The sequence below is a fragment of the Anastrepha obliqua genome, chromosome 4 (assembly GCF_027943255.1).
Source record: "Anastrepha obliqua isolate idAnaObli1 chromosome 4, idAnaObli1_1.0, whole genome shotgun sequence".
NCBI classification, from domain to species: Eukaryota; Metazoa; Arthropoda; class Insecta; order Diptera; family Tephritidae; genus Anastrepha; species Anastrepha obliqua.
This window is the reverse complement of record NC_072895.1, coordinates 119,389,439-119,416,786: the sequence shown is the minus strand read 5'-3', so window position 1 is coordinate 119,416,786 and position 27,348 is coordinate 119,389,439.

Below are 27,348 nucleotides of genomic sequence, written 5' to 3'. Positions count from 1 at the left end.
GTTAATACTATTTCTAGCTCAATCTGATATACTGATGACGTCGAGTTCAAGCAGCGGAGAAGATTTAGAAGCGCGTGCTTCAGAGGAAATTCCGCATTGCTCAAAACAATTGTCTGTACCAGCAAAACAAAAAAGAAGACGACAAATAACAACAACTCCTAAGCTTGCTGCTGCTTTGGATAAGTGCAAGACCAGTGACAGGAATGCAGTTCATATTCTTATAGCTACACTTGAAGCCCTTGGTCAAGATGTGGAGAAATTCATTCAATTCTCGTGAGAAACTCCGCGAAAAGAAAACTATCGAAATCAAAAATATCTTTAAGGATAAGGAATTGCCTGCCGCTACGATACATTGGGATAGTAAATTACTGCCATCACTAACAGGTAAAGAGACAGTAGACCGACTTCCTGTTATTCTTTCAAATTGCGTGCTGATCAACTTCTTGGGGTACCTGCATTGCAATCAGGGAGTGGAAAAGAACAGACAACAGCTGTTTGAGAAACTCTTGCGGAATGGGGCCTTCAGGACTACGTAAAAGCATTGGTTTTTGACACTACTGCCTCTAATACGGGCGCTTTTAATGGTGCGTGTGTTTTGATTGAAAGCTTTCTAGAAAAAGATCTTTTATATTTGCCTTGCCGCCATCACATATACGAAATCATTTTAAAAGCCGTTTTCGAGGAGAAGATGGGTAAAACTACCGACCCAACCGTACCAATCTTAAAAAAGTTCCAAACTGCTTGGCCTAAAATAAATGTAAATAATTTTAAAACCGGAATCGTGAATAAGAAGATCAGAAAACATTTGTGGATGGCTAAGGCTATTTGTTGCTTTAAGATATTCATGTTTCGCGACGAATTTAAATTATCACTGCGTGAGGAAAATGCAATTTGTGATATTTGCATTTTAATTATCTGTATATATATCGAAGCGTGGTTTTATGCACCTTCTGCAGCCAAAGCACCATTTTTGAATTTCAGTGTTCTTTCCAAAATTTATAAATACCGGACAGTTAACGATTTGGCTTTACAAAAAATCAAAAATCATTTGTGGTATTTATCACCTGAATCCATCGCCTTGGCCTTCTTTGACCCAAATGTGACGGCAGAATCAAAAATTAAAATGGTAAAGGCGTTGAATCGTGAAAATGATGCTGAATGTGAAAAAAGTATTAAAAGGATAACCGTGAAAACAAGCCAAGTTCCTGAATTATTAAAGCAAGGACTTGAATAATTTGTCCCCAACAAAACAAAACGATTCTTTGCAAGATTTAACATAAATGACGAATTCCTGTGCACAGATCCTGCCCGGTGGCACAAACATGAAGATTTCGGCCAAGCTTTAGAAGTAGTTAATAAACTTAAAGTAACAAATGATTCGGCGGAGAGAGGTGTTAAACTAGTAGAGGATTTTAATAAGTTATATACAAAAAACGAGCGACAAATGTAGTACGTGCTCCAAGTTGTAAGTGACTATCGAAAGAAGTTCCCAGACAGCAATAAACAAACTATATCTAAAAATAAAGATTTTTAATTAATATTTATTTTATTTTATTCAATGAGTTATTTCTTTTTTTTATGCATACATGTATGCTAAATACTGTATGGATAATAATTTCCTTCTTCAATTTATATATGTATAATTTAATATACTTTACCAATTAAATTCTTTTACTACTTATTTACGCTGTATATATAGGTACTCATGTAAAATAAGAAACACACTTTTAATGAAATTAAATTTTTTTGTCATTTTGGGGTAAATTTTGCATATTGAAAGGCTCGGGGGCACACCTTTCCCCTATCCGATTGGCACCAAATTTCACAGAGGTCATTTTTATATAGAATGGAACCAAACTGGAGGGTAGCCCGCGAAAAAATATTGTATATAATAAAACAGGTCAAATAACTGCCACGCTAATGTGACATATCACGCTGAAATTTGCCATGTAAGCTTATAACAGTCCTACCAAAAAACAAAAAAATTATTTTTGCCATATGTCATCAGCGGACCGTTTTATTGATACCGTCTCGTTCATATTTGAGTAGAAGGTATCTCCAAAAAATATTAAACCCTGTGTTGCGCTATTTTGATGAAAGTCATAGAATATACCAAATTATAATTCGGTTATAAAACAGGTTTGAAGTGTTTTTAGTGAGGCCTCTTAATGTTGAAGCAAATATGTATTTTGCTGTAAGTCCTCGGAAATTATGTTTCCTGTAGATTCTGGTCGATCTGTTCTTTTGAATACTATTATTAACTGCTGCCAGGCTACCTCATCGAATGTGGGCATCTACACAGAAAGTAGTTAACTGAGTTCAACAGATTTTTATACTCAAAGCTTGAATCACTACAGAAGATTTTCAAATATGACCTGATAGGCTGCCTAAAGTTTGTGCGAAGCCACTAGATGATGAACTACATTCGGGGTTTTAAAGTGAAATCCTATTCTGAATTGCATATAACTATAGTTATTCACTTATCTCTGAACAAGAAAATCGCCAGCAAATCGCATACAGAGGAGCAGTCGTAGGAATTGGCTTTCGCATAACCTCCTTTTAATGGATGGGCCATGGGATATTAATTTTAAAGTGAAAATTGTTTTGCGTTAAAGAAAAAAGAGACATGAATCGCTTTACGTTTGAGAAACTTGCTTCTGAATTGGTTACTTTGTAACGTTTAATAAAAAAAAAAATTGGACGTGCCCCATTTTCATTTGGGCGACTTTACTGACAAACGAAATTAGTGGTTCTAAACTCTCGCTAGTATTTCGAGAAGCCAATGCGTTTCACTATTACTATTATTATTATATCGAGGCAGAGCACACATCGACCTCTAATGAGGTCTTGCCCGAAAGTCTATATTGGAGGCTTCTAATGAATTTGAACACTTCTTCAGGCTTTTTGTTCCATATTACCAATGGATTTACAAATAGAATCACGCCACCTAGCTGTGAGAGCCTTTATCTTGTAAAAGCTACACCTTCGCAGAGGACGTGTTCTGGCATTTGCTCGTCCAGCTCGCAAGAACGGCAGACGCATGCTTCTATTTACTGGCCATTTGAGAAACATCTCAGTTTTTATCAATGGAATTTTTTTTGAAAATACTCTAGGAAATGCCATTTTGGTGACACAGATATGAATACAAAGAAGCCATAATATAACACTGTGCTAATTTTTGGAATAGAAAAGAGAGCATATAATCCTAAAAGTACTTCATAAGTAGATCACTTTTGTAGAACAAAATTCTATGCCAGTAAGTCTCATTTTCTTTTCCAGTCGGTCAAAGCTTCTAAATTTTAGCTATAAGGATCTTTATGTTACGTCTCAAAAGTGTTAAAACCCGATTTCTAATGAAAATATTATTATCATTGTTCTATAGTAGAATTTTATGGGCATAATTTTTGTGGAACATTTTAACCCTCTAGATACCCTCTTTATGGGTCAATTTGACCGACGTTTTATTAAAAGTCTAGAAATTCTTGAAAATAAGACATTTTACCACTAAAATGTTCCACAAAAATATTTGTCTGAAAATATTAGTGGGGTCACTGAGGACACAACACACATCAATTTAAGCATTTAATCGAAATTGGTATCTGCTATTGGAAAATGAATAAAATGCAAATACGAAAAATTACTTACAATTTTGCAGTTGGATAATGAATTTTAATAAATCTTATTAAAAGAAAGCATATTCAAAAAAATATTGGATGATTCAGGAGCGCGTAAGCATCGAAATAAAGATCAATTTGGTTTTTGTATTTAGTAAAATGTTAATTTTTTGTATTTAGTAAAAATGATAAATGTACTGGCATGCAAATAAATATATACGGAAATTTATTCAGTCACCCACTCGATCACTCCCCTTCTACCCACTCATTCGCCGTGTGCGATCATTACATAGAAAAAGCAATAAATTAGTTGCACCAATATAATGCAATGCTCATTTAAAAATGATATATAAAAAGGACGTACAACGAGTAAACCAGACACAGATGAATGTATTGCAACAACTACAACAAAAGCGTATGAATTATTATGTAAAGAAAATTGCAAAACGATGGCAAAATTTTATAAAAATTTATAACTGCTGCTGATCATAGCAATTAGTACGAATTTGATTTTATTGCAGATGCACACAAACCAACGCCAACAGAAGTGGCACTAAAAACATCAACAACAACAGCAATAATGCGGGCAATAATATCATAAACCAGTGGCATGGTGAGGCAGCAATGGACAAATTTTCATGCAAAAGTGAAGTGAATGAACCAGCAGCGCAGCAGGATGGGGGCATGTGAGAGGGAGGTGCACGCGAAATGGCGAGCGGTAGCGCACCAAAGCACTTTGCCACAATATCTTGCGCGATGGTGGCAGCCGCCGCAACAGCAATGGAAGCTGTGCAGTAAAAAACAAGCAGTAAAGGCATATTTGTTGTTGTTGCATTGTATTTTTTTGCATTAAGAACCTTGCCATAGTCTTATGCAAATGGCAAATGCGTAGCAGCAGAGTCCACTAAAGTGGCAATGCATGCAATGATCAAATAATATAACAAAAAAAAATAAAAAAATATTTAAGAAAACCACCACACAATGGCAAAAGAACAGCAACATACACTTTGGGCACACACACATGTGCACATAGCCTCGGCTTTGAGCTTTTTAATGAACGCAGCAGCTGCTCTGCGGTAAATTAAGAAATATGGCTTTCGCATGCAAATTTTTGAATATTTCCGATACACAATAAATTACTTAAAGAATAAATGAAACCAAAATCAAGCAAACCAGACCATAATGCTAAGCGAGAACATACACATGCACGGGCAATAGCCCTGCAGGAAATTGGGCAAGTGGCAAAGTGGTGCGGAGTTATGATTGGTTGATGCTAATTCATATTCGCGTTCAAATAATAGTTGGACTTTGTCTCTCTAGTTGCCTCTGATCTCTGATCAGATCTAAGTAGAATAGTCTTGTACTATAGCTCTCCGTATTCACACCTTTTCAGATTATTTCAAAAACTGCATATAAAATATAGCTCAGCAAAGTGAGCTGTATCATGAAGTGTGCAGTTTACTACAGGAAACCAGCAGCACTTCAGAAATCTTTAAATATACTACGGAAAATCTGATACGTGTTTGATAGAACAAGTATACAGTATGTACTCAGACAGAGATCTATTGGTAAGTTTTGACAATTCATTGGTTTTTTAATTTAACACTACTAATTTTTTTATGAGAATATAGTTTATTCACCTACAAAATAATAAAAATCAAAGTTTCAAACATATAAATTAAAAAAAAAGAGGTTGTCTGTAAAGTCGGTTTACTGGCGATAGTTTAACGTGATAACGTCATAAAAAAATACTAATTGAATGGTTGCATTTTTCAAAAGAAAATTTTAATTTTATTTGTTTGATAGAGATTTTGTATGGATATAGAGAATGAGTTAACATTAACATAACATAATATACTTTAACATAACATAACATAACATAACATAACATAACATAACATAACATAACATAACATAACATAACATAACATAACATAACATAACATAACATAACATAACATAACATAACATAACATAACATAACATAACATAACATAACATAACATAACATAACATAACATAACATAACATAACATAACATAACATAACATAACATAACATAACATAACATAACATAACATAACATAACATAACATAACATAACATAACATAACATAACATAACATAACATAACATAACATAACATAACATAACATAACATAACATAACATAACATAACATAAAATAACATAACATAACATAACATAACATAACATAACATAACATAAGATAACATAACATAACATAACATAACATAAAATAACATAACATAACATAACATAACATAACATAACATAACATAACATAACATAACATAACATAACATAACATAACATAACATAACATAACATAGCATAACATAACATAACATAACATAACATAACATAACATAACATAACATAACATAACATAACATAACATAACATAACATAACATAACATAACATATAACATATCATAACATAACATAATCACGTCAAAAAATAATAATAACATTAAAACAACAGGTATTATTAACAAACTTGGTTTTATTTTAAATTCTTCAAGTAAATCAAATTAATAATAATCAATAAGAAGGCATATGCAAATACGAATACGTGAATTTATATATGAACATATGCGCATATACATACACATATACGCTCACTTAAGTAGGAGAGAGCAAGATGTCGAACGTTGCCGTTCGTTTGCTTTGTTTGCTTTGTCGTTCGTTCCGCGCTTTCGCTTGCAGTTCATTCAAGGTAACGGCAATGAGCAAGGTAACGACATATGAGCAAGGTAACGGCAATGAGCAAGGTAACACTAATGAGCAAGGTAACGACACATTTTTTCGTGCGTGCAGCCTGTTAAATCGAATTATAAGACGTTATCACGTCAAAATCAACAAATCACACCAATCGAAATCACTTTTTATTAAAATTTTCATAAAGGGCAGTAATGTGTACATCTTACTGTCAATCTCCCAACTTGAATTCTCCTAGCGGTGAAACTGTTAACCCCAACGCGAGACTGGGTACCTCACAAAGTGGGAAACCCAGTGGAAGGAAAGGGGTACTGATCTTGAGGTTGACAACCTTATGCCACTAATCATTGTCGCGAATCCACATTTTCGGATAACTGATATAATCAAAAGATATAAAGTGGAACTAATGATAATTTATGGAAAATTTTTGATTTCACAATTTTATAGTCCATTGAATTTGGTTTTAATAAAGCGAAAATTTCAACAATCTCATAAATCGCGTTGATTTTGAGAAATGTTTTTATATGGAAATTGCGATTGAGCGCCCATTCATTTGACAAATTTAAATAAAATTATCCACACATACAGCAACCAGTTGGTCGATTTGATTACAGCGAGAATTTTTGAATACCGACCAAAATAATCTTAAATATTTTAACTCGAAAAAAAACAGCCAAAGTATAAAATGAAATCGGCTAAAAATCATGTGAAAAAAAAATTAAATCAATCGCTGAGCTTGTGAAACATTCTGTTTGAAACATTGTGAAATATTTTTGAAGTATTGAAGTATTTTTATTATTTTTTAAGGACTTTTCACCCCTTCCAAATTATATATTGCTCTCTCTGAAGTATTTTCTAACAGTTCCTGCAGCATTATTGGCTACTTTGATGTACACATGAATATTATACAGTATATTTAATGCTATTTGAAATGAAGTTATAGTTCCAGTATAACGCAAGGCCTCTCAATTTCGCCTGATTAAAAGAAAAGTTTACAAAAACTTCGCCGAAATTTTAATTTTTTCAATCAGTCCCTATTTCAGACAAATACGAGTGTAGTGAATTTAGTATGGCTTCACATTTTCAGAGATATCAACATATCTGTACTAAATACATTCCTCATTAGCTCAAATATTCCTGCAGGGTATGCAAATAACTTCACATGCAAACCAAATTGCCGCAAAAGCAGCGTGCGCTTGTAGCCAGAATTGTAATGTTCCCTCGATGGCGAGTGGTATGGAAAGGAAAAAATATCTGTTTTTGTGGGAAAGAATTTTAGCCAAAAATATTGAATAGAATTTCTGATTAGAAATTCATATAATTCAATGTTGACAGGCTTATGCATCCTGAAGCGGTATTAAGCCATTTCTTATGCGTTGTTTGTATTAGTTGTGTTATAATTATGGCCGATTTTTAGTGAGGACTGACAAGTTTTTTTGATTTAAGTTTCTCACTATTTGCTTGCTTTCCAATACCACTTCTTGGTGTACTCTAACAGGTAACGTCTCTTCCGTGGGGCAATATGGACTAAGATTACCTGAAAAACTTAATCAGTAACCCTTGAAAAATAAATAATTGCTAAGTGTGCTCGTTGTGTAGCATTTGAGATGCCCATTTGTCCAATATCCAAAAATGAATAGTTCTGTTGGTCAGTTAGGTAAGCTTTATCAATGTGAGAGGCCCCACATTGTTTCTTTAGCCATTCTAGTACTTGTAAGCCATGATGAATGTTAAACTGGTTGGTACTTCTACGGTTTCGCTTGGGGCCATTCTCAAGGCCCTTCTGGTTTATTCGATGAGATACGCGGCTTTATATGGGAGGCTTGCTTTTGGCGTTAATATATCTATGGTTGGGTATGTCGGTTGAATTGGCCATTACTTAAAAAGGTGGAGTCAAAAAGTTCGTGTAATGTAGTATTACTTATCTTTCATTATTTTTATTCTTAATTTTAATTTAACTTAAAATCTTTAATTTTATGTTTAGTTTTTCATTTTCAATTGATTTTAAATATATTTTTTAAATAAAATACATGTTTCACACCTTTTTGGTACTTGATTGACACCATCGAAAAGAAAAAGTTTTATCTATGCGTTCAAAAGGTTTTGAAGGCAGAAATAGTTTACTTTACTTCATTATCTGGAAATTTTTCCCCCGGAACTCGTTTTTGCTTTTTTGAAATTAAAGTTATTACAATAAATTTTTTTTTTTTAATTAAAATGTTTAAAATTAAATAAAATTAAGCAATATTAAAAAAAAAGTAATTACATTAAAATTAAAAAAAAATTAAGCTCAAATAATTTGTTTTTGATAAAAACTAAATAAAAAACTTGGTAAAAACTAAATAAAATTAGGGAAATTTAAATAAAAAATTGCTTACTACATAGTTGACTTTTATTCATTAAATTCAAAAAAAATTTCAAGCATAATATTTTTTTTGGTAAAAATTAAATAAAATTAATTAAAATTTTTTTTTTTTTATATTAAATAAAATTAGTGAAAATTAAATAAAAAACTGTTAACTCGATAGTTGACTTTTTTTGATAAGAATTAAATATAATTAATTTAAAAAAATTTTTATTTAGTTAATTTTATGTAATTTTTGCCACAAAAAAAAAAGTTTTTCGAAAAATTCCAAATTCGTTTTCTCTCAGGCGGGCAAGAAATAGATTAAATATTTTAACCGTTTTATACTTCTCCTCTTATTTATAGCGTCCATCTTGATGGCTTTCCACTAACGGAGGGACCTACAATTTTATGCAGCCACCGAACGGCAAATGGCTTTTTTATGAGGAGCTTTTTCATGGAAGAAATACACTCAGATGTCTGCGAGGGGCGACTATTATTAGAAAAACTCTTTATATTAGTAGGTGTTTCGTGCCCCAGGTTTCTCACCCGTGCACTTCCGTATGATAGCCACGCACCAGCCCATTCGGCTACGGCGGCTGCTCAACTCGAACAAATATTGAGAGGATGCGTGGAGATGAAAAATATCATTTACTTTCTAACCTCTTTTTAAATCTTTAATTTGCGGATTTTATAGCTTCAACATTTCAGCGTGCCCTAGCAATTCCAGTATTATACTAACTTTTTATTTTTTCTAATATTTGTATATTTTTTTATTTTAGTTGTTTTTATTAACTCATCTATTCTGCATTCCTTAATATAATTCCCACAGAGCGCTATTCTAAATTTTTTTACCACTTTGCAAAAACGCGAAAACTTCTAAATCGCAAAATTTGCATTTTCTCATAATAACTCGCCGACACAGAGATAAAACAGACAGCGAATAGATCGATAAATAATCTACTAATTTGTTGCCAAACATGTGGCTAAACATAATAAAATGACATTTTTAATAAGCAACCATTTGCAAACACAACAAGCGAAGTAAATTAGTTTAAGTGACAGAAAAAATGTTGTGACATAAATTAAATTTCGATTAGAGGCAGCTTTGTTTTTCAGCTTTGTTCGCCGCTTAGCGCACAAAAACGTGTTAAAGGGATAAGATAAATATTCATTTTATGCTTACGGGCGAACGCATTGATGGACAGACAGACATGTCTGAGCACTCAAAAAATTTCTATAAATCAGTGCGAAACTATCACAAATACACGCAATCGGCCGGAAAGAGTGAAACACGTCAGCAAACGGCAGTGCGAAATATTTAGTTGAATGCCGCCTGATTGAAAGCAATCGACAATCGTCGGAAATATGCGATATTGGTGCACAGCGGCACGCCCAACTTGGCTATGCGCAGCGTTACAATTTCGCCAATAAATTTTCGCTGCATTATAACCAGTTCAGTATCGGTGCGCTGCGACGCTGGTGCTACTTCCACTACTTATCTTGATGCTTGCGCCGTCAGGTGGTGCGCGTTGCCGTTTGACTTCGTCTGGCCAGCTGACTTACTTACTCTACGCGGCTGCGGAGCTTGTCTTGTCTGTATTTCACTGCCACTGCCACAGCATGCTGCAGGATGTACTGCCTTCAATTCGACATTGATTGCTCGTCGCTGATGCTGGTGGTGATGGTGATGGCAGTGACCACCTTGTGCAATGCTACACAGAAACTGCCCCTCCCCAGTGCCCTTCTTCACTGCTTCCTTGGTCGCTTCGACTGGCTGTTGACTGCAGCAGTTAATGTAGAAATAAATGTTTGCTGCGCCTAAGTGGATTGTAAAATTATCATTTTTACTGCTTCTGTTGCGGCGCACCGCATTGGTTGTGCGCGAGCGCGCCCGTTTTTTTTTCATCGGTTCACTGAAATGCGCATTCCTTACGCGCTAAATTTTATCAGTTTCAGTTCAGCAGCGCATTTGCTTTTGCGCGCATTTTTAATACATTTATTTTACATTTATTTATTTATTATTATTTTTGTATTTTTTACTGCCAGCTACATCTTTTTGATGCGTTTTTATATGTATTAACATATTTTATATGCTTGTTCTTGTATTCTACATTTCTACGCCGTTCACGCCGTCGATGAATGCCGGCATGCCTTTGGTCACAATTTTTATTATGATTGCATTATAGCGCATCCGATTGAGTATTTTAGTATTTGTTAAGTGATTTTAAATTAGTTTTTGTTCGCAATATTTTTATTCATTTATTTAATTTATATTAGCTTATGTGTAACTCCGTGTTGTTATTGCACGATTCGGTCTTGTAATGGTCTGTATAATTTCCATTAAGCACATCTTTCTAATGTCTACCGCTACACCATTAATGCTAATGGATATGCTTTGGCATGTAATCAGCTATTACCGTTTTGCAATTACAAAGCAGTTGCCGATATTTTTATGTGCGTGCAAATAAATTCTTTAAACTTGAGAATGGAATAGTAAGAGCTTAAACTTAATTTGCAACAGTCCATTGGGAATGGCTGCAATCGATTGAAAAGGGTCGCAGAAGGCCGAGGAAGCTGGATGAACGATACCATTTCCGCTATGATAAAATCATTGATCGCCGCTTTCGCCTAGTTTGGTAAAGGGTTGCTCATTAAGAGTGCCCGCTCTCTGAAATTAAATAAAAAGCAAAAACAGTTTAAGTGATATTCCCATTATTTTTATTTTTTCTATGCATTCGATGACTTTATGTGTGGAATATACGCTGAAATAACTACAGCACAGACAGTTCAGTCACTAAGCAGAGGGGACTGTAGGAGGCTGGTTGGACTGATAACGGGTCACTTTCTATGGGCAAAGCACATGGAAAAGGCGGGCACTTCAGACAATGCACTCTGCCCAGCATGTGGAAAGGAAGCTGAGACGGCGGACTTCTTTCTGTACGTCTGCCTGACCTTCGCTCGAATGAGGCTTGAGGCCTTTGGCACTGATGTGTTAAGAAGCGACCACCTTGGCTCCTTGGCACCACAAGATCTACTCAGATTTTTTCGGAGGTCGAGTAGATTTCAAGAAAATGAAAAAGGGAATCAGAGTGTAGTACAATTCATTTAATTGTGTCAGAGTGCTGCACTTGCTAGTCTGTCCCGGCAGACAAAAAACAAAAAAAAATAGGTGGCAACACCACCTAAAATTATACATTTTTTTAAAGCTTGTTTTAGAACCTTGATTTGATACCTACTATATCTGTTCAAGTGAAATGTAATGTTAAATTTGGATTGCTTTTTTTGCAATCGAATTCAGGGGGCAACACTACAAAAAATATTTTTGGAATATCAGTTGTATATATCTGTGCATATACTTATGCAGTATGTACAGTATCCCTATGTACTTAGGTATGCATTAAACTTTGCTGAATCAACCTGAAAACTTTCTCTACTCCTATAGTCCACGCTATAGAAGAAAATAGGTAGCCCTTGAGCTTGCATTTGATGCCATATATATTAGCAATAAACTCAACCGATTAAGCAGTCAAAATTCTTTTCCTAGATTACTAATTTGCCTCCCTGCCTATTACCGACCTTCGGAATAAGGCAATAAGCCATTACTTGCCAATTTCGTGCAATAAAATATTCTTATAAGCGTTCATTTCAAACTTTATATTGTCCAACATTTTGAATTGGAATTGCAAAGTGGTGCACGTGTGGTTGTTGTTATAAACTCACATGTTAATGTATTCGCTAGCTGGCAAGCGACTTCAATTAAATTCTAATCGTTCACTTCATGTGATATGACAGCGCATAAACTGCATTAAATCAGTTTGGTTGTGGCAAATGCCAAGTACTTTGTCTCGCCAACTGACAGGACACAGTAGACAAAAACAAAACAGAAAGCACAAGATTAAGAAAAAGAAAAGCACACAAATAGCGGACAAAGTGAGCCAAAGGGAGTCGCAGTGAAGGCGAAAATGGCTTAGAAGCAGGCGAATTTGCCTTCAATTTCGATCACAAAATGGCAAAGCGAACAGGTAAATGGCGATGGCAAAATGAAATTAAATCAGTGGACTGGTGCAGCAGGGCGAGGTGGTGGTGGTGCGCCTTACAACCGCCTGAGTATATAAAAATAGAAAAAGCAAAATCAACAAAAAAAAAAGCATCCGCTGTAAAAAGTTAATGGAAGCAAATGCATCAAAATGGTTAATTGGATCTGGAACAGAAGATGACGGACACTTGGAGTGTTTGTGGCAGCAGTGGTAACTAAATCAAACGTGCTACATATGCAGCGCGCAAGCAATTTGCAACACACACTCACACCTATGCAGGGGCACGTGAGCTAAAGTGCATGCGAGTAGAAGGTGCATGCAACACTTGCAACACACATAGTCACATCAATAGCAAGTTCCATTTTCGTTTGCGGCACAGGTTTGGCTGTGAGTGTGGCGCGCATAGCTAGCAAGTGGCGTGTGTGGCAAGAACATTTGCGGTGTACGATATGTCTGTGTGAGTGTGTTCAACTGATACGACACGCATTAGCGCGAATTGAGAGAAATATACACGTACATATTGGTGCTGTTGTTGTTGTTGTTGCGCTTTTTGTGGCATTTGCGCTTTAATCGAATATTTAGTCAAGTTCGTTGGCGTGTTGCTTGACGTTTGGTGTGCTGTGGCGTGTGGTGTTCGCAGTGCGGTGTGCGGCGTGCGGTGCTGTGGGGTGTGGCAAGTAATGGTTCATATGATGTATCTGTTTTCGCTACTCATTCTCTGTTTTACTTCTGATATGTCGTGTGTCAGCTTGTGCACTCAATTGGTTTTGGTTGTATGTATCCACTTGAGTACTGTTGCAAATATGCATTTAACAGCATTAAATAGAACTCGAATCAAAGTAACATGCAACAAGCGCATGCAATGCTTGAAAGGAGCTGCTGGTTGAGCAAATGATTCAATCCAACTGAAGCAAGTGGTAAGGCAGTGGTTTGCTTGTCTTAGAAGGGTACTTTTTTAGGAACCTCAAGAGTACATCAATTCGGGACTTATATGGGACGCAGAAGAAAACTGTATTTATATTATTGTTAGTTATAGCGAGCACATCACTGGTTACAGACAGTCCATCTGTAATACTTAGTGTATAAATTAACTATAAGAGGACTTAGATTTAGACAATACACGATAAAGAGACAGCGTGCGGTGTGTTTTATGTGGATACCTTCTTTACCCCATGGTGCTCAAGAGCATAGCGAATCAAATCAATGCGTTCATCAGGGCTCCAAAACGCTAAAAGCATTTACATCGAACCAAAAAATGCTACCCTCATTTGGGTGTTAATCCACAACCAATAAAAATGTAACAGAAATATTACTTACATTTAGACGCATACCAACCTCTTGTCAAGAAAGTAATCCAGATTGGCTTGCTATTCATAGCTATCATCTCGGGCTAACACCTTTCTCCCGATTCAGGTGGAGAGAGATACAAAGGCAATCAGTCTCCCATATCTCCAAGTCTGTGAAAAAGAGTGCAGGTCGTTGGAGTTCAAGCCTCATATTTTACACCAGATGTACACACTTCTATTTTGCTCTATGGCAGCTCAGTCTGGCGAACATTTCTAGGCAGTGCACTAAGAGAAATATATGTGTATTTCTAAACCTAAATGTGGACTGATTCCGAAGTGCGTAGGCTCGAATCTCCGTGCATGAAACAGCAATAGATCGAACAATTTTTTTCTAATGACTGTCGCCAAAACTCCACTAGTATTTCTGCCACGAAGAGGCTTCTCGTAAAAACTAATTATTTGTCGTTCGGAGTCAGGTCAAGACTGTAGGCCCCTCCATTTTTGAAACAACATCAGGATTGTCGGCTTTTATGTTTACCACGAGGGTGTTGCAGTCGAAACTAATAAAACCTGGAAATCATACTCCGCCTTCTCCACTCCGGGTAAGTTTTTGTTCAGTAAGACTTCACGTATTACTAAGCTCAAGAGACAAAAGATGCAACCACTGCATAATACTAGACAACTGCCGCCTAAATTATAGACCACCGGACTACACAGCCCTGTTTTATGCCTCCTCAAACGACAAATATGAAGCCCTTACTTCAGCTGTGCAGTCTTGGTAAGTTGGCTAGACTCGCAGAAGCTCTAACGCAATATCTGTTCCGCTGTTGACTACTAAACATTTTTTTAAATAAAACTATCAATACCAGGATTGAATATTTTTGAGCTCAACTCGCAAGCAATGACGGTGTTCTTTGACAGTCACAATGCTAAGAACACTTGAAACTAGAGCTTTCGACCAGTGCGAGTAGCTCATTGCTGAACTGCTCAAATGTTTGTTCGAAATTTTCGAGACTAAACAAAAATTCTCAACTTTATTTACCAGCATTTCTTTAGTTTTCCAACGACGTTGGCAATTAATTTATAAAACTAAAAAAAAAATTGCTTATAAAAAGTCAAAATATAGTAAACAAAAGTCTTACTGAACTTACTTGAAAAAGCTCGATACACTCGAGCTCATGGCGGAAAATTTTCGAGTAATGAGTGTCAAACAAGTGTGCGAGTACTCGTTGCTCATTTACCCGGCCTATTCGAAAATGTGGGAACAAAACCGAGAATTCTGCTTGAAACCTCATTGAAGACTATATGCGAAGGTAGACAAACAACCATTGAGATATATCGGGCACTAGCTGATAATTTGGTAAGGAATGGAACTTCGCTGTATATTATTCCTGCTTTGCTACAATCTTGAAAGCACAGGCTTCAAAAATAAAATCAGGAAGTGAACAAAAAGAGATGGACTGCAGAACACGTAAGTGGGAGAACACCTCAAATGTGACCTACTTTCTATAAAATAAGATCCAAACTCCGGCATTGCTTGACTGATATCATCTCTGGTCCTTAGGAACTCGAGTTCGACGAGCACTCCTGAATTTCATCACTTTCTTAATCGAACAGACGAACTTCTAAACGAAAGGCGCGTCATAATGAACCCTCTGAGTCTCAGTGCTTTTCTTGGCTGAATAAGGATAAGCCGACCAACTATAGCGCAATCTTAACTTACAAAGGACGAGAATTAAACCTTTATTTCTTTCATCCATGAAAAACTTTCCAGGCTTCATAGAACCCGTCAAAGGAAAAATGACAGTTTAGGAGTAGTGATTCAGAAGCGCAAAACCTCTTTGCGACACTTTTATTTGGCATGCATCTCATCACGTACCACCGAAAAAAGCGGGCAATAAGAGAAAGCTCATAGAAAACCACAAATAAAATTTTGCAATAAATATGTGACTCAGTACAGGTCTAAGTACACACACACACACATACATGCATATTTACTTGAGGCATACGCATTGTTTTGTATGCCCTTTCTTTGGAACCACTCATAAATGTACTTTGTCAAAATGAATCGCCTCGAATTCAAGTGAATTTACATACGGACATACAAACGATTGTGTACACAAATGTAGTTATGAGCGGAATTTAATGAATAGTCATTGGCAAAAACCACAAACAGCTGCGTTTGAGTCTGGCTGATGAAGATAGCGTTCGAAAGAAACGCAAACGCATTTTGAATTTTAAATGGCAAAAAAATCCGAGTAACGGCTGTCAAGCTGGCAATAAATTTGAGAATATTGTCATGTAATTCAGATCTATTATTGCTCTTCTGCTTTTATTTCGCGTCAGCCTGAATTAGAATACTTTGGAAATGGACTATTAAATCACAAGGCGAGACGTCTGGCGGCGATTCTTTTGATATTGCAGCAGCTATTTTGACATTGAAAACTGTCAAAATTTTGACAAAATTTGTTCTAAAACTAATCAGACTTAGTAATTAGAAAGAAGTGAGAAATGTTTCACAATGAAATTTTTCAAAAATGCTATGAGGAAATCAACACTTTCTTCTTCCCTTACGCAACCGCACCAGTGTGGCGCCACGCCTCTGATGGGCGCAATCTTGTATCCTATCTTTCTTGATAGATTCCTCATATAGCTATTTATGTATTTGAGAATATACACACAAATTTTCAAGGTATAATTCTCAATGTTTTCGTGGATACAAAGCCAAAAGCAGACGAGCGTTAGGTAGTTACGGTGCTTTGAAGATCGTTGTTTCGACTTTTCTTTTTTATGATTCCTCTGAACGGGCGGGAGTTATTGAATATAAAAAAAAAAACAAAAAGTGAATGAATGAACCATAGTCTCTTCTATTTTAATTGTTTAATAATACATTTTTTTACAATTTTCATAGCAAGTCGAAGCATTTTTTTGTGAAACACATCTTTTTGTTTTCAAGCCTCAAAAAAGTTGAACTTTTTGGATTATTCCCATTTTTTACTATTCATACAGAGGACGAAATTTTAACAATTAAAATTCTATTGGAATTTTTTGCTTCAAATCAAAATTGCGAGCTACATCTTTCACACCTTTGAGAAACTCTAGCGACGTGGCTTTCCATAAACTTCATTACCAACCAAATGTTGCGAAATATTTTAACTTGATATTTTTGTTTCCTTTCCTTACGTATGGTAGAACAAAAAAAAACAAATTTGCAGAGCTAAATTGTTTTTTCTTTCTCCAAGAAAAGAAAAATTGGAAAAAACGAAGTTTTGAGGTCTGAGACCAGTCGCCGAGTTCATGAAGTTGATTTCTAATTGAGGTCAAAACGTCGATGAATAAAAAGAGCAATAATTTTATAACAATCATTTTATTGTTTTTGTTTTATTGTTAAATCGGATTTGTGCTTGCATAAAAAAATACAAAAAGCTTTAAAAATATATAAACCAAAATAGGAGAACTTTACTACAGGACTCCCATAGTTTCGGAACTAGCAAAACTATCCTCGAGTTTCAGGTCGTTGAGAAAAGAAAAGGTGTTAGGGCTCGCTTAAGAGTTATGGTTGAAGAGTTTATCGGTTTACTTTACTGGTTAGATGAGAAAACTTTACACTACCAAGTATTCTAGATTATTTCCGATAGGGTAGCTTCGTCTCTAATTATTGTGAACTTAACCTATGCTATAATAGAAATTTAGCGCTGTACATGGAAAGTAAATAAATAAAAATAAACTAAATAATAAAAATATTAAAAATAATAAATAAATTATGGGAGATATAAGGAGAATCGAAGAAATGCATTATCCGTCGGCCTGTCAAAGCGCGGTAAACTCCGGAACGAATGAGCTGAATTTGCTGTAACTTTCACTGATATCTGAATATCTGAATAAATTTTCTGAGCAGAATTTATGCTATTTTTTAACTTGAGAATATTCCTCGCGGCTTCGAAATGGCTAAATACCCGATTTACGTCCTAATTAACAACAAACCATTAAAAATTTTTTTTTTAATTTCAAGCCAAGCACGTATGGGGTGGGGGTATGGCTAATAACTTTGTTTGCATATTTCATGTAATTTGGGTTTCTTTTTTGGTTTTTTGAATGCCGTTACGGAAATGAATGTGTAACTTGATTTACAGCCACGATATCAAGGCCAATTGGTGCCTCGAAGAACAAATGCCCAATGGATATGTAAAAACACATACTCATTCATACCTACACAAACTATGAGCAAATACAACACAAGTCAAGCCTTCGGATAAGTCGAAACGAACATATCAATAACCACTTAAGTATGGCGTTGTTTGGCTTTAGCATTTTTGTTGCTGTTACAGCTGTCAATAAAAGCCAGCAACGCCTTAAAATCAAAGTTAGTTACACACTTACATACCTACAAACACAAAATACGTGAAATGCGGGAATGAACGCTCGAAATGCGCGCTGTTTTACAATTCTTCAGCAAATAACCGAAGTTTAGTATTTCTTGGATTTGAGTGTAGATTTGTGTGCATGTATGTATGCATGTATTTACTCGCGTATGCCATGGAGCGCAGGCGCAAAAGTGCTTATAGCGCTTATGGCACATATTCGTAAGCTGCTTGAAAAAGAATAAATACTAGCAAAAAAAAATACCAATTATGAATAGACAGTATGAACAGTCGTAACAAAATTTATAAGCAAAGCTCAAGGAAAACACAACGCTTGGCCAAAGAATTTTTAGCCAAATGCTCGTGTGCCAATTCCGGCTTGATATGGCTGTGGGCCAAAACGCGCAACTCAGAACAAAGCGCGACAGTGAATAGATTGAAAAAAAAAAAACACTTTTAAGAAAAACATAATAAAAACACAAATTGTAGTGGTAAAAATTAAAAGAAAACCATAACAAAAATAGGCGAAAAATAATAAAATGTGGTGATAAAAATATATGCACACTCACACTCACACTTACACATACACATACACAGAAATACTCGCCCCAGCCACTCCGTTCGCTAACTGATTATTGTGGGTTTGGCTAGAACGCAAAGCGAAATGAACGCCGACAGCAATAAACGGCGGCTGCCGATTGCCACTGGCCGTAAGCAGCTGTTGCCAAAGCCGCCGCCAACTCGGGCAAATGTGTCGCTGCGCCGCTGCGACCGCTCGTTATTAGCGCTATAAGCTGGCGCATAGACAATTCAATGCTTGAATTTTACAGCTCTCGGCGTATGCGCCACACGTTGCCGAGCTGACCTAGCCGGCTGTCAAGCGCGCTGTTGTGCTATTTTTACACATACACATACATACATATGTACATGCAAATACATGTACACATTTGTATTATATATTTACTCGTATTTACCTGGCTAGCTTTGTTGTAGGCGCAGTTGTTGCTTTTGCTGTTGGCCAACACGGCGCTGCTAGCCAAGTTATGATTGAGTTCTAATGAGTTTGTGAAATGTATCAAGGCGAACCAGTTTCCTGGAATTGTGGCAGCATGCCATCGAACAATCGATATGCGGCACAGTGGGGCGGAGGATGAGTTGCAAGTGGGAATAAAAATGAATGATTTGACTTTCGTTTTTTGATATTTTGATTAATTGGTTAAATTTTTTAGAACGTTTTGAATTGTAGCTGCCAGAGCGTGAGTTTTTTTTAATTTAGCAATTAGGCTTTCACTTTTTTGCACAATTAGCGCATATTTACATATTAAAGACTTCACCTTACGGGACAAAATTTTTATAATAAAGACTAATAATAAATTTCATTAACCTTTGCGCCCCTTAATTTTTTTTTAGTTAAAATAGAAATTTTTTTAATCAGGATTGTATTGCAATGTATGTACAAATACAAATTCCAGCATTTAATAAACAAAATATAAGTATATGAATACCTTTTTTTCCGGTTGTGGAAGTGTAACGAAGTAAATTTGAAAATAATCACAAAACAAAAAATAAATAAAAGGAAATAACAAAAAATCAAAAACAAAATAAAAAAATATAAAAAAATAAGAAAAATCAAATAAACAATATATTTATGATATTTGTAAGTTATAATTTTTTTACTTTCACCCAAAGTTTAAAATTTTAAAAAATCTGAATTGCTATTAATAAGCAAAATTTATCATTTGCAAACCAGAATAAATAAAAAATATTGCTATGTAATAATAATAATCACTATTAAATATTTCTGTTTATTTTTTCCCAAAAAAGATTAAAAACGTAAAAATAAAAAACAAAAAAAAATACAAAAAAAAAGAGTATGTTACTAAAATGGGACAGCGAAATTTTTATTAAAAGAAGTATAGGTTGCATTTACTTGTTTTATTTCTTATAATAAATTATTATTTTTCCTTTTTTTATACTAACTTAAACTTTTTTTCTAAATTTTTATTTTTTAATTATATACTCGCACTGATACTCAAGCTCTTCATAAAAAAAAGCTTTTATATAATTAATAGGACTATGTTTAAGTTCGTGCGGTTTTTTTTCGAAATTTGAAACTTTATTGACGTAAAATGGTTACAAATTTAATATTCAAAGTATTGTCCATCGCTTACTACTACTTTTTCCCATCTTTCTGGCAATTCACGGATTCCCTTTGTGAAAAATTCGGTCGGTTTTGCCGCAATCCACGAATCGATCCATTTTTTGACTTCATCGTAATTACGGAAGTGCTGGTCAGCCAGGCCATGTTGCATCGATCGGAAGAGATAGTAATCGGATGGCGCAAGGTCTGGACTATACGGCGGGTGGGGTAGGACATCCCATTTGAGCGTTTCTAAGTATGTTTTGACCACTTGTGCAACATGTGGCCGAGCATTGTCATGTTGCAAAATAACTTTGTCGTGTCTATCGGCGTATTGCGGCCGTTTTTCTCGCAGTGCTCGGCTCAAACGCATCAATTGTCGTCGGTAGACATCCCCCGTAATCGTTTCATTCGGTTTCAGTAGCTCATAATACACAACACCCAGCTGGTCCCACCAGATACACAGCATAACCTTCAGGCCATGAATATTCTGCGCCGACGTCGATGTTGAAGCATGGCCAGGGTATCCATACGTTGCCCGACGTTTTGGATTGTCGTAATGGACCCACTTTTCATCGCCAGTCACAATTCGATGCAAAAAACCCTTTCTTTTGTGCCGTTGAAGCAGTTGTTCGCATGCCATAAAACGGCGTTCAACGTCTCTTGGCTTCAATTCATACGGCACCCAATGGCCTACCTTTCGGATCATTCCCATGGCTTTTAAACGTTTGGAAATGGTTGATTGATCAACTCCCAAAGTTTTTGCAACCTCTTCTTGCGTTTGAGCCGGATCTTGATCGAGCAATTCCTCCAATTCGGTATCCATGAACTTTGGCGGCGCACCCTCGCGTTCTTCGTCTTCCAAGCCAAAATCACCACTTTTAAAGCGTGCAAACCACTTCTGGCACGTTCGCTCAGCTAGAGCATGCTCACCATAAACTTCCACCAAGATACGATGACTTTCGGCTGCTTTTTTCTTCATATTAAAATAATAAAGAAGAATTCCCCGCAAAAACACATTATTTGGCACGAAATTCGACATTTTCAAGTGTGGTAAAAATATTGTTGTTTACGCTTCAAATAAAAAACTTATACTGACGTTTGTGCCTTACGACAGTAGCTCTCCAATGAATGTTTGGAAATGTGGATCGATGGAATAATAATCAAGTTACGCCATCTGTTGTAAAACCGCACGAACTTATCGATAGACCTATTAATTAACTCTTACCACCCACACGCGTCTCGCATACACACTTTTCAATTTACTAACGGAAATAAAAACGAAAGTATTTAACGATTTTATTTTATCTGCGCAAGTCTTTATGATTCTAAACCTTAAATTAAAATATTTTTAACATGAAGAGTTTAACCCGTTGCGGTCGTATTAAACTTGGACATGGGTGTCCGACCAGTACGGAATTAATTTCCGTTGAATGCGCAGTGATACATAACATTTACTATTATGGAAGATAAACAAGATTTCTTGGATCTATACATAAATACTATATAGTATAAAGTTAGTATGGCTCCTTGCTGTTGTGGCTGGATGGTAGACATATGACCGGAATGACAAAGAAACTCGGAGAGTTGAGAGTAGAATTGTTGATGAAGTTATGGTCCACCACAGACTGTGAAGCTAAGAGAAAGAGAGAGAGCTCAGAGTAGACATAGGTATGATCGCAAAGGGTTAATATTTGTATCCAATGTAGAAAAATAGTGGCTCGCCACCGCCTAATTAAAAATCATACAAGTCAAAATATTGAAGCACGTAATTCTTATGTATCCTTTTCTTTGAATTAAAAATGCTCTTTGTTCTCGAATACCTATAGGTAAATGAATTAGTAATACGTGAAAGTGAATATATTGAAGTACAGGGTAGGCCATTTAAAGCGGGCCCATTTGTTTCTGAAAAAAAACATTGAAAAAAACATTTTTTTTTGTGTTGATATGAAAAATCATTTATTTTGATTCAAGGAGATTTGTTCCAGCTAGTTTTTGAAAATGATATCCTTCAAATGTTTGCCTCTGGCCTTGATGGCCAAATGTGTCCTTTTTTCGGCGTTTTCCATCGTTTTGGCCAATATTTCGGCCGGTATGGCGGCGATTTCGCGTCGGATATTGTTTTTAAGTTGAGTTAGAGTCCTTGGCTTGTTGATGTATACCTTGGATTTCAGATAACCCCACAAATAAAAGTCCGGTGGCGTCAAATCTGGTGATCTCGGTGGCCACGGAAAATCACCATTTTTCGAAATCAACCTTCCAGGGAACAATGGCTTCAAAAAATCGATTGTAGCGCGTGAAGTGTGGCATGTAGCCACAAATCGATGCGAATTATGCGCCTGAGTGTTGTCCTGGCGATGCCTAATTCCTGAGAACGACGATAACTCGATGTTCGCGGAGCCTCCTCAACACTGGCTCGTACAGCCTCGATATTTTCAGCAGAACGTCGTGTACGTTGTCTGGATGCGTGGCTGGTATTGCTGAGACTACCGTGGTTAATAAATTTTGCGTATAAACGCTGTAAAGTGCTTTTGGATGGCGCACTTTTAACTTTATTTTTTTTTTTAAACGCACGTTGAGTTTTCACAATTGAGAAGTTATTTTGGATGTAAAGCTGAATTATTTCAGCGCGTTCTTTTGGAGTGTACTGCTCCATGGTAAAAATTGTCTTGGACTGACGCTTCCAACGCGCTATGTCATTAGTCGATCTGACGTTCCTGTCAAAAGTTATAGGGTTGCCCGATGGGCCCGCTTTAAATGGCCTACCCTGTATATTATGCTAATATATTTTTCCCACCACAAATAGGAGGAGGAGCTCGGCCGTACACCCAGGGTGTACGCGCCAATTACATATTTATACAATATATTTTTTGCAATCCAAATGCCTTCGTTTTCTTTCAAAAATGTCTTCGAACATACTAACGCTGGACGCTACTGTCAGGTACGCTATGAAAGCCTGCGTAGTCAAAGTTTAAATAATTTTTTTAAATATTTATAATAAAAAAACAGCAATAACTTATAAAAAAGCAAATGAAAATATCGGTAGCACCTAATAAAATTTCATTTATTCAAACTTTTTCCATTTTCCCGACTCCACTGTCTGTGCGCCTACTGGGAATTCGCTGATGCGGCTCATTGCCGGTTTCGGGAAGTGGGGCTCAATATGAGTGCGCGGTCAATTAGATAAGTGGTCTTCAATGCACAAGCAGTAGGAAAAAGGCATTATTGCAATAAAACATTAAAAATATCCGCTGCAACAACAACAACCACGGCTGGCCTAACTAACAAATAGAACAGTGAGTAACCACAAAATAGCCAACAGTCAACAATTGCTTAAGTGTAATTCACAATTGCAGGAAATGGAAATTGAATACCAAAACCGGCGAGCAGCAAGAGAACCACAATAACAACAATAGCTGCATTAGACTATAACCAGTCAACTGGCCAAGCAGCCGAACGGCAAGAAAGCCAGGAAAGCCAAGAAACCAGTAAGTACGAGCACGAATATGCAATTGTATGCTTGTAATTTGTGCACATGCGCATGTGTGTGTGTGTGCGAATTTGTGTTGTTTGCATTACAGTAGGCACAAATAAATCTCGGCTATAATATCCGCTGTTGTCGCTTCGCTGTCGCTGCACACTCCACATGCGCCCGGCTGCATATCTAATTCACATAGTAATTGTAATTGTAATTGTAATTGAGTATGTGCGAGTAAGTAAGTAAGTAAGTCAACTTGCCGATTTCATAGAAATCCATACTCGTTTGCTATTTGCCATTCAAATGTAGTCCATGTTATGCTCAACAAGCGTTAAATTATACAATATAGAAAATTTAATTTAGACAATCGACAATGCAGTCGTGCGCATTTGGTTGCCTACCTACATGACGGCCAATACAAAGCATATGAGTGAGTGTGCATATGTGTGCGCTGTAATCACTAAACTCAGCACTAAAGTTGCGGTCAAGCCGTGGCTAACACTTAGCCAATAGCCCACTAGATGCATATTTACAACTACAACTACATATTTGGTAAATATCATATCTGCATATTGTCGGCTCGGCCAGTCGCCCGCTTGCTGCATGCACCTGCCTTCATGGCAAGACATATTTCTTAAACGCTTATTACCAAAGCAGCAGCAGCAGAGGCAGGAGAGCTACCACCACCGCAACCTCGATAGAGAGAAAGGAGCTCAGGAAGTTGACTATGGTGGCGTTTTTGCCAGGCCGCATTGTTAGTTTGGTATTTGGGTCGGAAGATGTGAATATAATTTTGCAAATATCTTGCGCTGCTTGGTAAAATGCAACTGCAACTTACTTAGATTCGCCGCACCTATTTATTAGCATACGTGTCTGCCTGTGTGCTATGTATGTAATATATGTACAGCTGGGTTCAAAATAATAGAATTATGCAAAGTTTTGGCTGTTTGTTTATTTTGTATGCCAAATTTTTTTTATAAAAATATAGTTCATACTAAAACAAAACTCATATAATTTAATGTTTCAAACTTTGAAAAAGTTTTAGAAAATTGAAAAAATTTTCAAACTTTTTTATTCGAATTTTTATAAAAAATTAGAGTACGCAGTTTTATAACCCATTGAATTTTGCACGTTTGAAGTACCCCAAAAATCGTTTTGATATTTTGCAATTTTTCTTTAATGGCAGTTCTGTGCATTTTCTCCATATCGAAAAATTCGCGCATTCAGTATATGGAAGAAAATGCCTAACACCGTCCCCAAAGAAATTATCAAAAATCAACGCAAATTTTTGCCCACTTTAAACTTCCACTTTATTCCACCAAAATGCAATGTCCAATAAAACTGTATAGCCAGAATTTTTAGAAAAAAAGTTTAAAGTCTTCATGAAAATTTCTTTTAATAGTCAAAACCGTGGCGCTGCTATTATTGTGATCACTGGTGTATGCGCAGAGGCATATTCGTTGAGACATACCCATGCCACACTTTCGTAGGCTAAGTAATGTATTGAAATGCAACAGGAACTTGTTGGTTGCGACAGGAAAGCTTAAGAACTCATCTTTCTAATTAATTTATTCATACGTCTAGCAAAGCTGATGCGCTGCCGAGGTGCTGACTTGAAAATCAAGCGCTTATGCATTATTAATTAGTAATAAGAGCAGAAGCAGCAACAACAGCAACAAGAGATATATGAATTACATATATTTAATTCGAAATTAATTAACCTTATGCAAATATAATGAGTTTACTGAGTGCTTATGAGAAATAAATTTCCAAGGCATGTCGCACGATGAATTTCATAAATGGGACAGTTATTAGTAGTTTGCTGTGGCGTAGGAGGATGGCAAAACTGTCACTAGTAATACGTAATAGCAATAATAATTTATCTAAGTGGGCTACTGTGACTAATTTCACTCAAAGGTATGGCAGACAATTTTTAAGTTTCAGCAATTTATATGAAAAATTAAATCACTCTCCATATCTTTTGAAAATAATTGGAGGCCAATTTTGAGATTTCTCAAAATGCAGAAGCGAAATTAGAAGCATTGTGTGTAGCACTCAAAATATTCAAAAGCAAACAAATTTATTTCAGATGTAATTTTTGCAGAAATTAGCAAAAAATATTTAATTTAAAAATTTACAATGGAAAGATTTACAAAAGGCAAAATGTAAATTTGTGAAAAGAAGGCACAGCTGTACAAGAACTATGATTAAAGCAATCAATTGTATTAGACCCGCTTTCGATAGAGGTGATTTAGCAAACCGAAATGGAAGTTCTCAGGAAGATCGTGCACACTTATTGCACTGAAAAATAAGTACCCTTCTGGGGTTATACGCAGTTATGACTTTCAAAAAAATCGATTTTTTTATTGTATTTTTGTAATGTACATATATTCAAAAGTATACGCACGAAATTTGAAGTAGATCTAAGCAATACTTTCGGAGTTATACCTAAATATGTAGAGATGCCTCGGCACGTTTTAAGGTAGGTGTTGAAACTTTAAACGTGTTTTTTTCAAAACGGCATTTTTCAAGTCGGTGTGCGCGATATCTCGAAAACGGCTTGTTTGATCGGTCAACCGTTTTAACTCAATCTTTAAAGATACATTTTCTAGTAATTAATCGTTCCTTTTGTAAATCTGATACTTATTTTCCATTTTATAATCAATTTACGGCCAAATTTTAACGTAAAAATCGAAATCATTTCTTTTAAAAGCTGCCATTTTGTGAAAATTCACTATTTTGATTAGCGGAACGATTAATTACTAGATAATCTAATATATTAACAAAATTTGTTTGGTTTTTTGATTTCAGATAATCCAATCCTGAGTTACGATGTACACCGTAAATCGTCTTTTTTTAAAGGAGGTTCCAGAAATCGCCTGCAGCGCGCTCTATAATCAACATTTTCATAAATAAAAAATTTTGTTACGTTCTTGAAGGATGCTTTTATAACCGCCAAAAATTTTCAAATTAAAATATTCTGAAGTTTCTTCAGGATAAATCCTTGACAACCCGTCTTTTATTTGCTTCATAACTGCGTATAACCCCTTCAGACAGCTGGCCAAAGGTTATTAAGTTTGTGTATAGATGTCAAACCGATTCCACTTTTTCAAGGCTGGCAGTATTTCTTACTTAAACTAAACAAATATTTTGGATGTTCTGATAGAATTTCTCGAAAATTAGCTTAGCAGTCGTTGGTAAAAGCTTCAAAAAGAGGTACCCTGATCTAAAAGGGCTGCACTACGGGTTGCAACATCCCTACCACATCCAATTTCTTTGCATCATTTCCATTAATGATATCATTCGCTGCCATAAAAACGCTTACTATGAGTTCAATTGTATG